This window comes from Amblyomma maculatum, chromosome 9 (assembly GCF_055883805.1).
Source record: "Amblyomma maculatum isolate TAMU_Amacu chromosome 9, ASM5588380v1, whole genome shotgun sequence".
In the NCBI taxonomy this organism is placed as follows: domain Eukaryota; kingdom Metazoa; phylum Arthropoda; class Arachnida; order Ixodida; family Ixodidae; genus Amblyomma; species Amblyomma maculatum.
The window spans coordinates 37,426,617-37,441,854 of NC_139352.1; the positions used below are offsets into that span (position 1 = coordinate 37,426,617).

General features: G+C 49.1%; 1 pseudogene; it reads left to right on the forward strand.

Moving 5' to 3' along the window:
- Window positions 1-1,690: 1,690 nt before the first annotated feature.
- The window catches only part of LOC146178866 (uncharacterized), a 307,017-nt pseudogene continuing 293,469 nt past the window's right edge, over window positions 1,691-15,238 (forward strand).

Here is a 15,238-nt window from a genome sequence, read left to right on the forward strand (position 1 = left end):
TTTGTCATTGAGCATGAGTCCGTTGTTAACGAGGGACTTACAGTTTAAACCATCTGCAATAATTGATGCTTTGACATCTAAGACATTTTATAGCACAATACAACAGTGGTAAGGACTGCAGCCACGCAGATTAAAAACGTTGGTTAAGAGCCGATGTCAGCAAACGCCGTACTTTCATTGCAAATGGCATCAGCGCGTGGCCGACGCAACGTGAATGCAACACTTTTGAGCACGGCTAGAGAGAGAGAGAGAAAACTTTTAATGAGCATAATAATCAGTAAGAATTCGCAGGAGCTGGGTGTTCGGTGTCCCTAGTCCAGGGCTCCGCTGGCAGCAGCTGACTTGCGGATTAGCTGGATAATCCAGGCTTGCTGGTCCAGGTTGTCGCTGGTCAGGGCCGCCTCCCACTGCTCATGTGTCGGGCATGGCACTAGTAACGTTGGGTCAGGTTTGTCCTGGCATTCCCAAGAGATGTGATAGAGTGTGGGGCTTGCACCGCACCAAGGACAGTAACTCGTGTATTTTGTTGGGTTTATCTTATTTAATATGTGAAGATTAGGGAATGTGTTTGTTTGTATTTTTCTCCAGTCTATAGCGTCCGAGGAAGGAAGTTGTTTGTGTGGTGTTGAGAACATTCTTCTTTCTAACCGTAGGTGTTCCAGCCTGTCGCCGTAGGGTCCTAGGAGAGGGGTGGGGTAGGGATGGGGATCCGCCTGGTTTGTGAGAGCTCGGGCTAGATCATTCGCTACCTCATTTCCTTCTAGGCCTTCGTGTCCAGGTGTCCATGTAATTGTGTGCGCCTGGGAGATGGAACGTAATATTGCACACGCTCTTCTGTGAGGTTTTCCGGACAGGTAGTCCCTGCAGGCTGGTTGGGAGTCCGTCACTACGTGTGATGACTTCTTTTGGTGGTCTTGTGTTTTTATGGTGACGGCTATTGCCAATGATTCCGCTTTCGCAGGATCCTTGGCATAGATCGAAGCCTGAATAATTGGCCTCTTCTGGTGGTCAACTGCAGCTATTGTGAACTTGCCAGGCTCGCCGTAAGCCCCTATGTCCACGTAGACAACTTCCGCGTCTTTAGACAATTGTTTTTCCAATGATTTGACTCTGGTTTTCCTTCGACCCTTCTGTAACTCATGGTGCATGTGCTTGGGTATCGGGTTCACATCGATGTTGTTTCTTGTGGATGTCGGAATTTGTGATTTGATCTCAGAAGTTCTTAGTGCCTGCCATAGCCCTAGTTTTGACAGGATTTCCCTACCCGCCTGCGTTGTTAGGCGTTGTTTCTGGCTCTCTAGAACCGCCTCCTTGAGCTCCTCGAAGTTGTTGTGCACTCCGAGTGCCCAAAGACGTTCCGTTGATGTTGTTGGCGGGAGGTTTAGGGCCGTTTTATACGCTCCTCTTATGATAGTGTCAATTACCCTTTTATCAGTGATTCTAATTTCGTGATATGGGAGCCCGTAGGTAATCCTGCTAACGACTAGGGCTTGTACAAGGCGGAGGCTGTCCTCCTCCCTCATCCCTTTCCGGTGCCAGGTCACCCTTCTTATCATTCTGGAAATTTGGTTGACTGTGGTTTTGAGTGTTTTGATTGTGTAATCCACTCTAAAAGCGTAGCTTTCAATAATCATCCACTTATAAATATCGGTGGAAAAAAGGAAATCCAATTGTACGAGAGAATCGTCACCAGGCGAATCCAACAATATCTAGAGGCCGAGGAGCAGTACCCGCACAGCATGTTCGGCTTCCGGGCGAACCTGTCAACGCAAGACGTCCTACTGCAGATCAAGGAAGAAATCATAGACACGGCACCCAGAACTGGCGAAAACATCATGGCCCTGGACATCAAAGGGGCCTTCGACAATATTAGCCACGAAGCCATCATGGAAGGCCTAAACAACGCCAATTGCGGAAGGAGGACCCACGACTACGTAAGATCCTTCCTATCAAAACGCACAGCGACAGTGGGGTTGGGAGACCTGCGAAGCGACACCTTCACCACCCCACGAAAGGGCACGCCGTAAGGATCCGTAATCTCACCAGTGCTCTTCAACATTGCGATGATCGGACTGGCCAGAAAACTCAGCAAGGTCGATGGCATCCAGCACGCAATGTACGCCGACGACATTACGGTCTGGACGAATCGAGGCTCGCCAGGACAAAAGCAAGAGAGACTGCAGGAAACAGCAACATGTGTAGAAGAGTACGTGAGAGAAAGGGGCCTAGCCTGTGCCACGGAGAAGTCGGAACTTCTTAGGGTAGGGTCCAACCCCACCAAGGTGGACCTGACAGTAAGGTTAGAAGGCCAAAATATACAGGAAAGGGACATGATACGCATCCTAGGCATGTGGATCCAAGGAAGCAGAAGATGTACCCACACAATCAGTCTACTCAAGACGTCAACAGAACAAGTAAGCCGCATGATAAAGAGGGTATCGCAGAACAGAAGCGGGATGAAGGAAAGCGACACGATCAAGCTCGTCAAAAGCCTGATAGTCAGCAGAGTCACGTACTCGTTGCCATACCACCGCATGACCAAGAAAGACGAAGAACATACTGAGGCGCTGCTAAGAATAGCGTACAAGACGGCACTCCACCTACCAAAAAACACATCAAATGAAAAGCTGCTACAAATGGGCCTAAACAACACATTCGAAGAACTAACGGACGCCCAGCTAAGTGCGCAAATAGTCAGGCTCCAACAGACAGTCACCGGCCGCAAGCTCCTAGAGAGATTAGGACACGACGTAGAGGGGATCGTAGATAGAACAGCCACCATTCCAGACGAGGTCCGTCAAACACTGGATGTCAGCCCCCTGCCGAGAAACATGTATCCCAACCTCCACGCCGCTAGAAGGCAGGCCAGGGCAGACTATGTGCAGCGGAACCTAGCTACAATGGAAAATACGGTATACACAGTCGCGGCCCTATACCCATGGGACCGCAGGACCAGAAAGTTCAGAGTCGCGGCAGCAGTGGTAGACCACATGGGGGAACCAATCAGCAGTGCGACGTTAAGAAACTGTACGGTAACGGAGGGGGAGGAGGCTACCGTAGCTCTAGCGGCCGCCAAAGGTTACCGTAGGAACAAGTCTCTCATAATCCTAACATACTCCAAAGCAGCATGCAGGAACTACACACGGGGCAAAATAAGCAAGGAAGCGCTGAGCATCCTCCTCGAAGCAAGGCTTCCAAATAAGACCTTAAGACACAGGATTTTCTGGATACCGGCACACACCGGGATAGAGGGTAACTCGAGGGTAGACAGCCTAGTTCGCGAGATCACGAACCGAGCAGGGCAGACAGAAGCCCTGGAGGACCCCATAACGGTGGAACCAACGTATACAGAAATACTAAACTGCCACAGAGGGCGGAGATTCAAATACCCACCACCTCACACATCATTAACACAGCACGAGGCGGTCTGCTGGCGGAGACTGCAAGCAGGGACATTCCACAATCTATACATACTACACAAGATGTTCCCTACACAATACAGGAACACATGTCCGTGGTGCGGGGCAACCCCCCCACTATACCACATCACATGGGAATGCGAACGAAACAGAGCCTTCCACAAACTAAATAACCCGAGTGCGGAACAATGGGAGGGTCTGCTGACCAGCAGCGAGCTCACGGCCCAAAGGGCACTGGTGCGGCACGCCTGCGAAGCAGCAAGACTCAGCGGTGCCCTGGGGCGCCGACCTTGTGAAGAGGCCGAAGATATGAAGACATCGGCCCGCCGCTAAAACCAGAAACTTTTTAGAGCAATAAATGTTTTCTCTCTCTCTCTCTCTACCTGATCAAAATATTATCGCAAGCATCGTAGGCATCTTGCGCGAACTTCTTAATACTGCTAGGCACTGCACAATCTTATATCTTAAGTACACATCGGGAATTAGGCCTCTTTGCCTCTGGTTATGCCGTTTTCCTAACTAATGTGTCGAGAGAAGCGCTGCAGCGAAGTTGCCTGGCCCAAATGTTTAAACAGAGTGCAAAACGCATTAGCCTAGACTCGAGCGTATGCAGTTTGACCGCTAATAATTGTACACAGAATAATAATAATTGTACACAGAAAGGGAAGGGCGCAGTATCTGTCATGCTTGATTCTGCGGACACCTGAACTGTGTCGTAAGTGAAGAGAGGAAGGTGGGAGTGAAAGTGAAAAGAGAAAGAGAAGTATAGTGGAAGACCGGAAATTTCGACCACCTGAGGTTCTTTAACGGTTCTTTAATATCGCCCAGCACACGGACGTCTCTTCGTTTTTGTGTGCTTTGCGATGTCAGCGCACGTTAAAGATTCCCAGGTGGTCTAACATACTGTAGCATGCGTTGACGACAAAGAAGCGCAGAAGTGTGATAGGAAGAAGTGTGTGCTAACCTCGAGCCTGAACTCTGACGCTGTTCGTAGAACCTTTGCCACGCCTTGGACCTCGGACGCAACTGTAAGGGTCGCTGTTTACGCGACATCTGGTGGAGGTGCTGGGTACGATTTTCATGAGCCGGACGCCCCCTACAAGCCCAGGACGCACCCCTAAGGTGGAGACCACAGTACACCAGAGCAGCCGCCGACTTCAAGGTCTGCCTCCCGAGTGTGGTCCTCTCCCTGACCACAGACCAACAAGGAGCGTTTCTGTCAGCGCGATGAATCCCCCGGTATCAACAACTCCTGTCCTGCTCCACCACCAGCGGGATCCACCACATTTCCACGGTCTGCCCCATGAGGACGCTGAAGACTGGCTGGAGCAGTTCGATCGGGTGGCTGCCTTCAACGCCTGGAACACTGACTCGAAGCTTCGCCATGTCTACTTCGCACTGGAGGATTCTGCGAGGACATGGTTCGAAAATCAAGAAGCCGGACTCCGAACGTGGGACACATTCAAGGCAGAATTCTTGCGTATGTTTACCAACACGCTTCGCAAGGAAAAAGCGCAACTGCTTTTAAATAGCCGTATACAACATCCGAATGAAACTGTTACGGCCTACGCCGAAGAGATGAAGCGACTCTTTCGACGCGCGGACCCAACCATGTCGGAAGAGAAAAAAGTGCGCCGTTTGATCCAAGGTGTTAAAGAGCAGTTATTTGCAGGCCTGGTGCGAAGTCCACCAACAACTGTCGCCGAATTCATAAGTGAGGCGTCTACCATCGAGAAGGCACTTGACATGCGCGCCCGGCAATACCAGCGCACTAGTGCAGGTGAAGCCATACAGTTTTCGTCAGAATCGTTGCGTGATACGATCCGGGCGATAGTCCGGGAAGAGGTGGCCAAATACCTACGGATTCCTCCACAGCCACAAGTTGCCACAGTTTCCGATATCATCCGTGAGGAAGTACAACAGGCGCTGGGTGTTCCCGCACCCGTCACCGTGCCCGCACCCGTCACCGGGCCCGCACCCGTCGCCGCGCCTGAACCCGTCGTAGCTACACCGCTGCCCCAGACCCTGAGCTACGCCGCGGTCACCAGCCGCTACCTGCCGCCTTCGACAGCATCCTACGAGCCTCGCGCACCGGTCGCCCATGTGTCTTCACGGCTGAGCGCACGCCGCCGAAGGACCGATATCTGGCGAACGCCCGATCACCAACCGTTGTGCTACCATTGCGGCGAAGCTGGACACCTGTGTCGCCGCTGCCCCTACAGGGAACTCGGCCTCCGTGGGTTTTCTTTTGATGCCCGTCGTCCGTTGCCTGGCCAGCAGCCACGCGAAATCGCAGAATACATTTCGCGTTCCAACACAGGCCCAAGCCGCCTCCGATCGCCGTCGCCTCGTCGTTACAGCTCTCCTGGACGCCAGGAGCAACTCCAAAGTCCCCATAGGGGGAACTAGATGCAGCAGCCTCTGGAGGTGCGGCTGCTACAGTGCGAAAATTTCAAGATCCTCCACAGACCCACGACAGTTCTTCACTGCAAACTACAGTTCGTTACATACGGCCACCAGCAGAATCGACGCCGCTACGAAATTCCGCTGATCCGCAACGTAACCACGACGCCGACATTCGCCCCACCACTCCTTCAGAGCATCGAAGTCGAGACCGAACCCCACGAAGCTGTCGCCGCCCGACACAACAAACTGCCGACCTGCAGATCTCCGTTGATGGCGTAGACGTCACTGCTCTAGTCGACACTGGCGCTGATTATTCAATTCTAAGTGCACACTTCACCAAAGCTTTCAGAAAGGTCACAACATCATGGGGTGGCCCGCAAATACGCACAGCTGGCGGACATTTAATTATGCCCACGGGAGTGTGCACGTCGAGGATCACTGTACAAGGGCAAACCTTTCTGGCGACGTTCATCGTATTGGCTCAGTGTTCCCGTGACGTCATCCTCGGTATGGACTTTTTAACCGAAAATGGCGCCATTATCGATCTGCAGAATAAGTCCGTAAGATTTTCAGTTGAGAATGCTATCGAATCCAACAACATGCTCCCCGCTGCACTCCACATTATTGATGACCATGTTAGTGTGCCCCCACGTTCAAGCATCATGGTCTCCGTGGGTTCCCTCCCAATGCAAGATACAGAAGGTGTCGTCGAGACAAAACAGAAACTGCTTATTGAAAGAGGCATCGCCGTTGCCAGGACAGTTGTTTTTGTTGAAAATGGCAAAGTTGATGTTCTTCTCACGAACTTCAGCAATGAACATCAACATCTGAACAGAGGGACAACTGTCGCATATCTCGACGCCATAACTGACACTAGTTATGAATGCAATTTCACCAGCGCTTCAGCAACAGAACCCTCCGACAACACTGAACCTCTGTACAATATAAACCCGGCCTTACCTCGAAAGTATGAAGAGAAACTACGGCACCTGCTCCCTCGCAACTCTAATGCATTTGCCAGATCATCACGCGTCGGTCGAACCCACCTTGCAAAGCACCGCGTCATTACAGACGAAGCTGTTCGACCACTCCGCCAGTCGCCTTATCGAGTTTCCCCTAAAGAACGTACTGCCATCCGAGACCAAGTGAAGGAAATGCTCGATAACGATGTCATTCGCCCTTCCCGCAGCCCCTGGGCTGCACCTGTGGTACTTGTGAAGAAAAAAGATGGCACACTTCGTTTCTGCGTAGACTATCGCCGACTGAACAACGTTACGAAAAAAGATGTTTACCCTTTGCGCAGAATAGATGACGCCTTAGATCGTCTGTGCAACACAAGATACTTCTCCTCCATGGATCTCAAGTCTGGATACTGGCAGATAGAGGTCGATGAGAGGGACCGCGAAAAGACTGCTTTCATTACACCTGACGGGCTATACGAATTCCAGGTCATGCCCTTGGGCCTTTGCTCCGCGCCCGCAACCTTTCAGAGACCCATGGACAGCGTTCTTGGAGATCTGAAGTGGACGACATGTCTTGTATACTTGGACGACGTAATTGTATTTGCCCCGAATTTCGAGGAGCACCTCCGTCGCCTAGACGCAGTACTAGACGCCATCCAAACGTCGGGCCTCACTCTGAAAGCCGAAAAATGCCATTTTGCTTATGAAGAGCTGAAGTTTTTGGGCCATGTCGTGAACCAAGCGGGAGTTCTACCGGATCCTGAAAAAACAGTTGCCATCGCCAATTTTCCGACGCCGCGGGACCAGAAAGAGGTGCGACGCTTTCTTGGGCTATGTGCATATTATCGACGTTTCGTGAAAAACTTTTCTAAAATAGCCGCCCCCTTACACTTCTTACTAAGGCTGATATGCCGTTCACATGGGGCGACCAGCAAATGGACGCATTTCAGGAGCTTCAACGTCGCCTGCAGTCACCTCCAGTTCTAGCACATTTCGATGAAACCGCAGACACCGAACTCCACACGGATGCAAGCAATGTCGGTTTGGGCGCTGTCCTAGTACAGATACGGAACAGTGAACAACGTGTGATCGCCTACGCTAGTCGGGCTTTGTCTAGGGCTGAGACAAACTACTCTGCCACTGAAAAGGAATGCCTGGCCATCGTGTGGTCTATTTCGAAGTTTCGACCATACCTGTACGGCAGACCCTTCAAAGTGGTGACCGACCATCACGCGCTTTGTTGGCTGACAAGCCTTAAAGACCCTTCTGCGCGTCTCGCCAGGTGGAGCCTACGACTTCAAGAATACATCACTGTAACCTACAAGTCAGGTCGTGAGCATTTAGACGCTGACTGCCTGTCTCGTGCTCCTGTACAACCAGCTTCGGACGCCTCAGGTGACGACGACGCATTTCTGAGTGCAAATAGTTCAGACAGTTTTGCCGATGACCAACGGAATGATCCCAAACTTCGCCAGGTAATCGACTTTCTTCAAGGTGCCAGCAGCATGGTCCCCAGCCCTTTCCGCCGTACTTTGTCTTCTCTGTGTCTCCGTGATGGCGTTCTTGTCAAGAAGAATTTTACAGCCAACAGTCGCCAATACCTCCTCGTTGTACCAGCAAGCTTAAGGGATGAGATTTTTCAGGCCTGCCACGACGAACCCACATCCGGCCACCTGGGAGTCACTCGGACGATATCCAGAATTAAACGGTATTACTGGCCTCGTTTGTCAAGCGATGTAACGCATTATTTTCGAACTTGCAGAAGTGTGATAATACTCCATAACCTTTGATTTGGTTTTTGCAGCGAAAGCTACATTGACCGAGATGCAGCGATTTGGGCGTCACACCAATTTCCACCGTGGTCGCATCGATCTTTCCACTTTCACTCACCTTCCTTCCTTTCCTTACGCCATGGTTCAGGTGTCCACAGAACAAGTGCGGCCGATACTGCGCCTTTCCTTTTCTATGAGCCAATTTAAAAAACGGAGAGGCAGTCCTGGGTTGTGCGAGGAAGAGGTGGATAAACGTTTATTAGCGGATGAAGTCAGGCATAGGGGTTCGCGATGTCACCTCGATCCTTATAACAATAATTATTAGTTCACAGGAAGGGAAATTCGAAGTATCTGTCACACTTGTTTCTGTGGGCACCTGAACCACGCCGTAACGGAAGGAAGACGAGAGTTAATGGGGAAAGCGAGAAAGAGGAGCCGTAGTGGAGGGCTGTGGAATAATTTCGACCACCTGGGGATCTTTAACGCGCTCTGAGATCGCACAGGGTGTTTTGGTGGTTGATCCTGGCCCTACGGGGCTGGGACTGGTAGGTCGCTGCCGCTTGCGGCGGGGGCTAGCCTGCCCCATATTAACGCGGTAGCGTTAAGGAGCTCGTGTCGCAGAAAAGCCGGTGTCGTCGGCGGCGTTGGCCGTGAGCGATAAATCCCGCCATGCACTTCATAAATAAAAAATGCCCACGATTATGTTACTTCCTAATGCGAAATTTGATCGCAGCTCATCAGCTGCTTCATCTTTTCGATAAATTGAGGCAAAACGAAGAGGCGTCCGTGTGCTGTGCGATGTCAGAGCACGTTAAAGATCCCCATGGGGTCGAAATTACTCCGTAGCCCTCCACTACGGCTCCTCTTTCTATCTTTCCACTTTCACTCCCCACCTTCCTCCCTTCCCTTACGGTGTGATTGAGGTGTCCTCAGAAAACAAGCGAGACAGTTACTGCGCCTTTCCCTTCCTATAAATCAGTCATAAATGACGGGTTCATACCCAAACCTACACATACTAAACAAAATGCACCCTAACATATACGCAGACAGATGTCCGTGGTGCGACGAAAAAGCCACACTATACCCACACTCATAGGGCTGTGGAACGAAAAATGGTAGGGGTAACATCAAGAGATAGAAAGCGTGCACAGTGGGTCAGAGAAATAACTCAAGTTACCGACGTTCTAGTGGAAATTAAGAAGAAGAAATGGGCATGGGCAGGACATGTAGTGCGAAGAGAGGATAACCGATGGGCGCTGAGGGTAACAAAGTGGATTCCAAAGGAAGGAAAGCGTAGCAGGGGGCGGCAGAAAGTTAGGTGGGCGGATGAGATTAAGAAGTTCGCAGGAGTCAAGTGGATGCAGCTAGCACAGAACCGGGTTAAGTGGAGAAATATGGGAGAGGCCTTCGCCCTGCAGTGGGTATAATCAGGCTGCTGCTGATGATGATTGAGGCCATGTTTGTGCTACAGCAGGTGTGAGAGCAACCCCGACCCGGATCCTCCGCAGCTCAACCTCCTCTGCGCGGGTAAGACCGCTGGGGAGGGTTACCGCACATTGTGGGACAAGACCACGTGTGCGGCGCCGGAGGTGCTCCTTTCTTGAGAGAAGCAGGGTGGCGTCATTCACACTGAGAAAGCGTGTCATTGATGAGGGTAAAGTCACCTGGCGGGTGGCTAAATCTGCAGAGGTTTGCGAACTGAGTAGGTCATGCGGGACCCACTCAATTCGAACGGTTTGCGAGATGCGCGGGTCGCCAGATGATGTATATTCTGGCAGTTTTCTGGGCTGCGACTGACGCGTCGGAGCAGACATGTTGCTTGAAGGACATCGGTGGGGATGACAATTTTGGCTGTGGGTAGTAAGGCTAAGACGGATAGAGAGCGAAGCGCGTCTTGGACGGCAACCAGCTCAGCCCAGAAAGAAGAAGGAGGTTCTAAAGGAGGAATGGAACGTCGAGAGGGTCGTTTGCCCTTCGTTTCCACGCGCAACCATTGCGAACACAACACCGCGGCGGGAATCGCGCACTGGTTGAGCGGTTCATTGCTACCCCGTCTACGCGTCTACGCGCAATACGCAACATTGAGCTGAGCATTCCCTTGTAGTGCCACGACCGGTGTGATGCGGGGGAGACAAGAGATGGTTCTCATAGCCTCTCTTTTTATTGCCTCCAGACGATCCCAATCGAACACTCTGGTCCCTCCTCAGTAGTCGAATTTCACTTGGCACTAACTATTTCGTCGGTTCGAATCTCTATCGTACACTAGCTTCGAACGGGACTAGATGCTAACTGGGAGCACAATGGTATGAAACAACCCTGAACTCTGCAACAAGTGCGGTTGCATCACAATGTTCAAGATGATCAAGCTCTACTGTAAAACGATCTGAATCTGACTGAAAATTGGTGCTCATTGTGGATGGGGAAACTTGACATTATACTTCGTCTCACAAGATATCTGCAGCATTGCGAAAGCCAGAGGCACCCCGGTCCAATAGGATACCACGCACTACAATAGGCAGTTGCGCTTCTACCCGCCTCTCGCTCCCCAAGTTGGGGGGGGGGGGGGGAGGGGGGTGACAGTAGGAGCACAATTCTCTATTATAGTGCGCAGGGGTGAGGGCCATTTAGGAGCACAATTGCAAGGGCTCCTCTGCCTTTCGCAGTGCTGCAGATATTTTGTGAGACGAAGTATAGGAAGTGAAGTTATATGCTAATTTCATAGAAGCAGTAGAATTTAACGGACACTTATTGTTTATTTCCTGAAGTTTTACCTCATGCAGATTCTTATCGTTACCTTAGTGTCACTATCCACAGCAAACTCAATTGGGTAGACCATATCACACAAATCGTGGCTGAAGCTTCAAGTACACTTGCTTTACTAAAAGGTACGTAAAATTTCCGCTTCCCGTCCGAACATACGAAAACTAGCATATGAAACGTTTCTTCGCAGCAAGATTGAATACGCGCCCGAGATTTGGAGCGATCGTACCTAATTAACATGCTTGAATCCGTTTAGAAACGCGCAGCATGCTTCATATCAACATACGACTAGCATTCCAGCGTAAGCTCATTAAAATCATTACATGGCTTCACTCATCAGACGAAATGTTATGCACCTGCGTTTATTCCATTAGTTACATTTCAACGTCACGTCGCCTGTTTAATTCTAATAGCTCCCAACGATCTCACGGTTAAACTAACGCTTTTAATATATCCTTATCAACGACCATAATTGAGCACTAAAACCTACTTCCCGAACCAATCGCTAATGAGCCTGATGTTGCCAGGTTTAAGACGATGTTTTTTTTAAGAAGAAAGTTTGTTCATTCATTAAAACCCGGTATTACATAAATCATACACAAGAAGGCCCCAGAGCGCAAGGATGTACCGGGATCTCATGGGTTTACCTGCTTATTTTTGCTTTAGTTCATGTGGGTGCAAATTGTTTTTCTTATGCTGATCTTTCATTCTGTAATCATATCGTACTCTCCCTTATCAGCATTAGGACAATGCTGATAAGCCTTGTGCATGACTAGCGCATTCTTCGCGTTTTTGTGTTTTGTGGTATCTTTTTACACTGTCATGACCTTTTATTCAGTATCTAGGTTTGTTGTCACTCCCCGTTATGTAATACCCCGACAGGGGCCATTAAGGAATAATAAATGATGATGATGACGAAATCACGTGCATATTTGCTTCCAATACGCGTGAGAACTAATGGTGCGATGCCATGTCACAGATTTCTTTTTCCTTTTTTTTTTCTTGCTTTTTCTTCTTTGCGGCCTTTTCTGCGGAAAGAGCTACATACGCCGCTGCGTAAAACCTTTGGAGTGCGGAGAATTGCGTGAATTATTCATCGACGAGAGCTAAGCACGCGAGAATCAGGCACGTTCCGTGCAAGGAGTCAGAAGAAGAAGCGCCCGCGCCGCAGCTGGCCGCTGTCCACGCAAGCTCCGCCGATTACCACGCCTGGTCCCCGCATGGGTGAGTGCATTGACTGTTCTTTGTTCTCTTGCCCACTCACAATCAGCTTTAACGCTATCCAGTCAAGGTGTGATGCTCTCTAAGCCAGCCGACGATCTATATCCCGTGCTGTTACGCGACGGCTGAAAATTTATAAGTAGCGTGCTGTGTCCGACATTCTGATCTGGTTGCACTCTAGCCCTTTTAACAACGCTTTCCACGCGTCGCGTTGCTTGTGGTTTTAATGCTTTGCTGCAAAACGAAGAACGGCGAATTTACTTCGCTGCTGCGGAGCTGTCAAGGAAGCTAGGCAGTCGCGATGACGCCGGAACTGCATTGTGCTTAGTACTCGTTATTTACGAGCAGTTTAGGTGGTCATGGGTATCGACAACCTCACTTTTTCGCCAGTGGTTAGGCCGGCACAGCAGTCTTCTTCGGTCGCTCGAGCTTTGCTCATTCTCCCCGCTGTGACTCTCACGCGCATGCAAAACATAAGAAAATTGAATTCTGCAGTATTAAATTTGAATTGCCTCTATTTCCATAAACATACAATTTAGGAGGGATTTAAGGAAAAAGTTGCGCACGGCAACTTGACGGGCCTTAAACCCAGTCTGAGGGCAGCGGCAGCGGACACAGGCACAGATTCAGGAAAAAAAGAACAGTACATAACAAAAAAATTAAAAACATGTTGGCTTAGACACTGTGCGAGCAAACAGAAATGCAATATAAGAAAATATTACAAGAACCAAAGTAAAGCCACGCAATCCAGTGTACACTTGAGTAACAAAAACAGTTAAAGAACCATTAACAAAGTAGACACTACGAGGAAAGCAAAAGACATACTTCAGCCATTGACAAAGGCTGATATCAAAAGAAAATACTCATATAAGCGCAAAATAGGGCAGGAAGTGACATGAATATTTTTACGTGTGAGGGTGTTTAACAGGCGTGGTAAGCGATGGCGTAACATTTGAAGAGCATAGTTAGTGCGAGGATGCGGCACATACCAGTATTCTGGAGACCGTATACAAGTATTCTGTTGTGTTTCTAATTATTTGCGTTAAGGACGTGATGAAAGACTGGTTTCGTTTTACGTCTTTACAATAGGCTAGAAGCAGCCTGAAATCTACCAGAAATTGCAGTGTGAGCAATTTCAAATCCTTGAAGAGAGGTGTTGTATGAGCGTCTACTGGAACATTACAGATACTACGTATTATTTTTTTTTTTAAGGCAAGGATAACCGATTTATGTTTGTAGCAGACATCGTACTCCACACGAGACAGCAGTAGTGTATACGTGACTCATGAAAAGAGCGTTGTATAGAAGAAGTTTTGCCTTACGTGGCAGCGGTCTTAAACGGAACAGTACACTAGCGACTTGCGCAAGTTTTCCGGCAAGAAAGTCTGTGTGATCAATTCATGACATATGGCTGTCAAAAAACGCACTTAGCGTTTCCGCAGCTACAATATAAACGTCCCTCTAATGGAAATGGGCTACTACTGCTGTGATGGATGTGTTCGGTCAACACGATACCACTGCCAACACAATACCACAGGGCCAATAGTGCTGCCTGACGGATTTAAACTTTCTGCTGAACAGACAAAGAAATGCCGACTCGTTGATATTTCGAACACATCGCGAATATGACATATCTTTACGAACTGATGAAGAATTATTGCTATCTCTGCGCTCTTCAGAAAAAAACGTTCCTTTACGAACGCTTCGACAGAGTTCTAGACTGCAGTATCAGTCCGATTATTTATTTATTTATTTATTTATTTATTTATTTATTTATTTATTTATTTATTTATTTATTTATTTATTTATTTATTTATTTATTTATTTATTTAATAATAATATTGACCTGAGGCTGTTTCAGGGTGGTTAGAATATAACTTCAAAATAGCAGTACTGCTATGCTCAGAGCAGGTCATGCAAGAAGAATGTACCCATGATTAATGTGTGGTTTTCACATAATGTGTTACGTGCTTTAGCACTGTGCTAAAATGAGTATGTGGGCAATTAAAGAGGAGCATAGGTGGATCTTGGGTCATATATTTAGGGCTCAGCCTCAGCGTCCTATGTGCAGTGATGTCATTATTTCTGTACCCCACAGACACGATCAAGCGCAGGTAAGTAGCACCTCTGAACACTTCTTAAGCACTCGTAGCTTGGCAAGCGGCGCTTAATGCCTCTGTACAACATGAACTTGAGGGCTAGTTGCTCAGGCATAGCTTCAGATGTTGCAGCGCACCGACACGATGACAGACGAGAGATCAACGCTCTCTCCTTCTCTTGTCTGGTCTCGCGCCTTTGAGGTGTACCCCTGAAAATCATTTCACGAAAGTAAAAAGCAGCGCGCATTTCAATACTGGCCATAATGGTTAGGTCGATGCAAACAAGCAACGTTTGAGATCACCTGAAAGTGAGATCTCCTCTTCTCGCCTCTCTGGAGGTTAGGACGTGAATGGATACTATAGTGGCCACCCAGCTCCGCTTGGCTGAGGAAGCTATATAAACGCCTTTGATGTCCACTCCGTCGGCCCTTTTTCCCTCTTCTGTGCTGTGATTAAATATATCTCTGCAGCTCTTACGTTTTCATAACTTTTCACAATGGGTCTACTACAGGGTGATACAGGGGGGGGGGGGTGCCGCAAAGTGGTGAAAAGAGAGCGTAATGCACATTTTCTGGATATATTTACGAGAGTGGACTGTG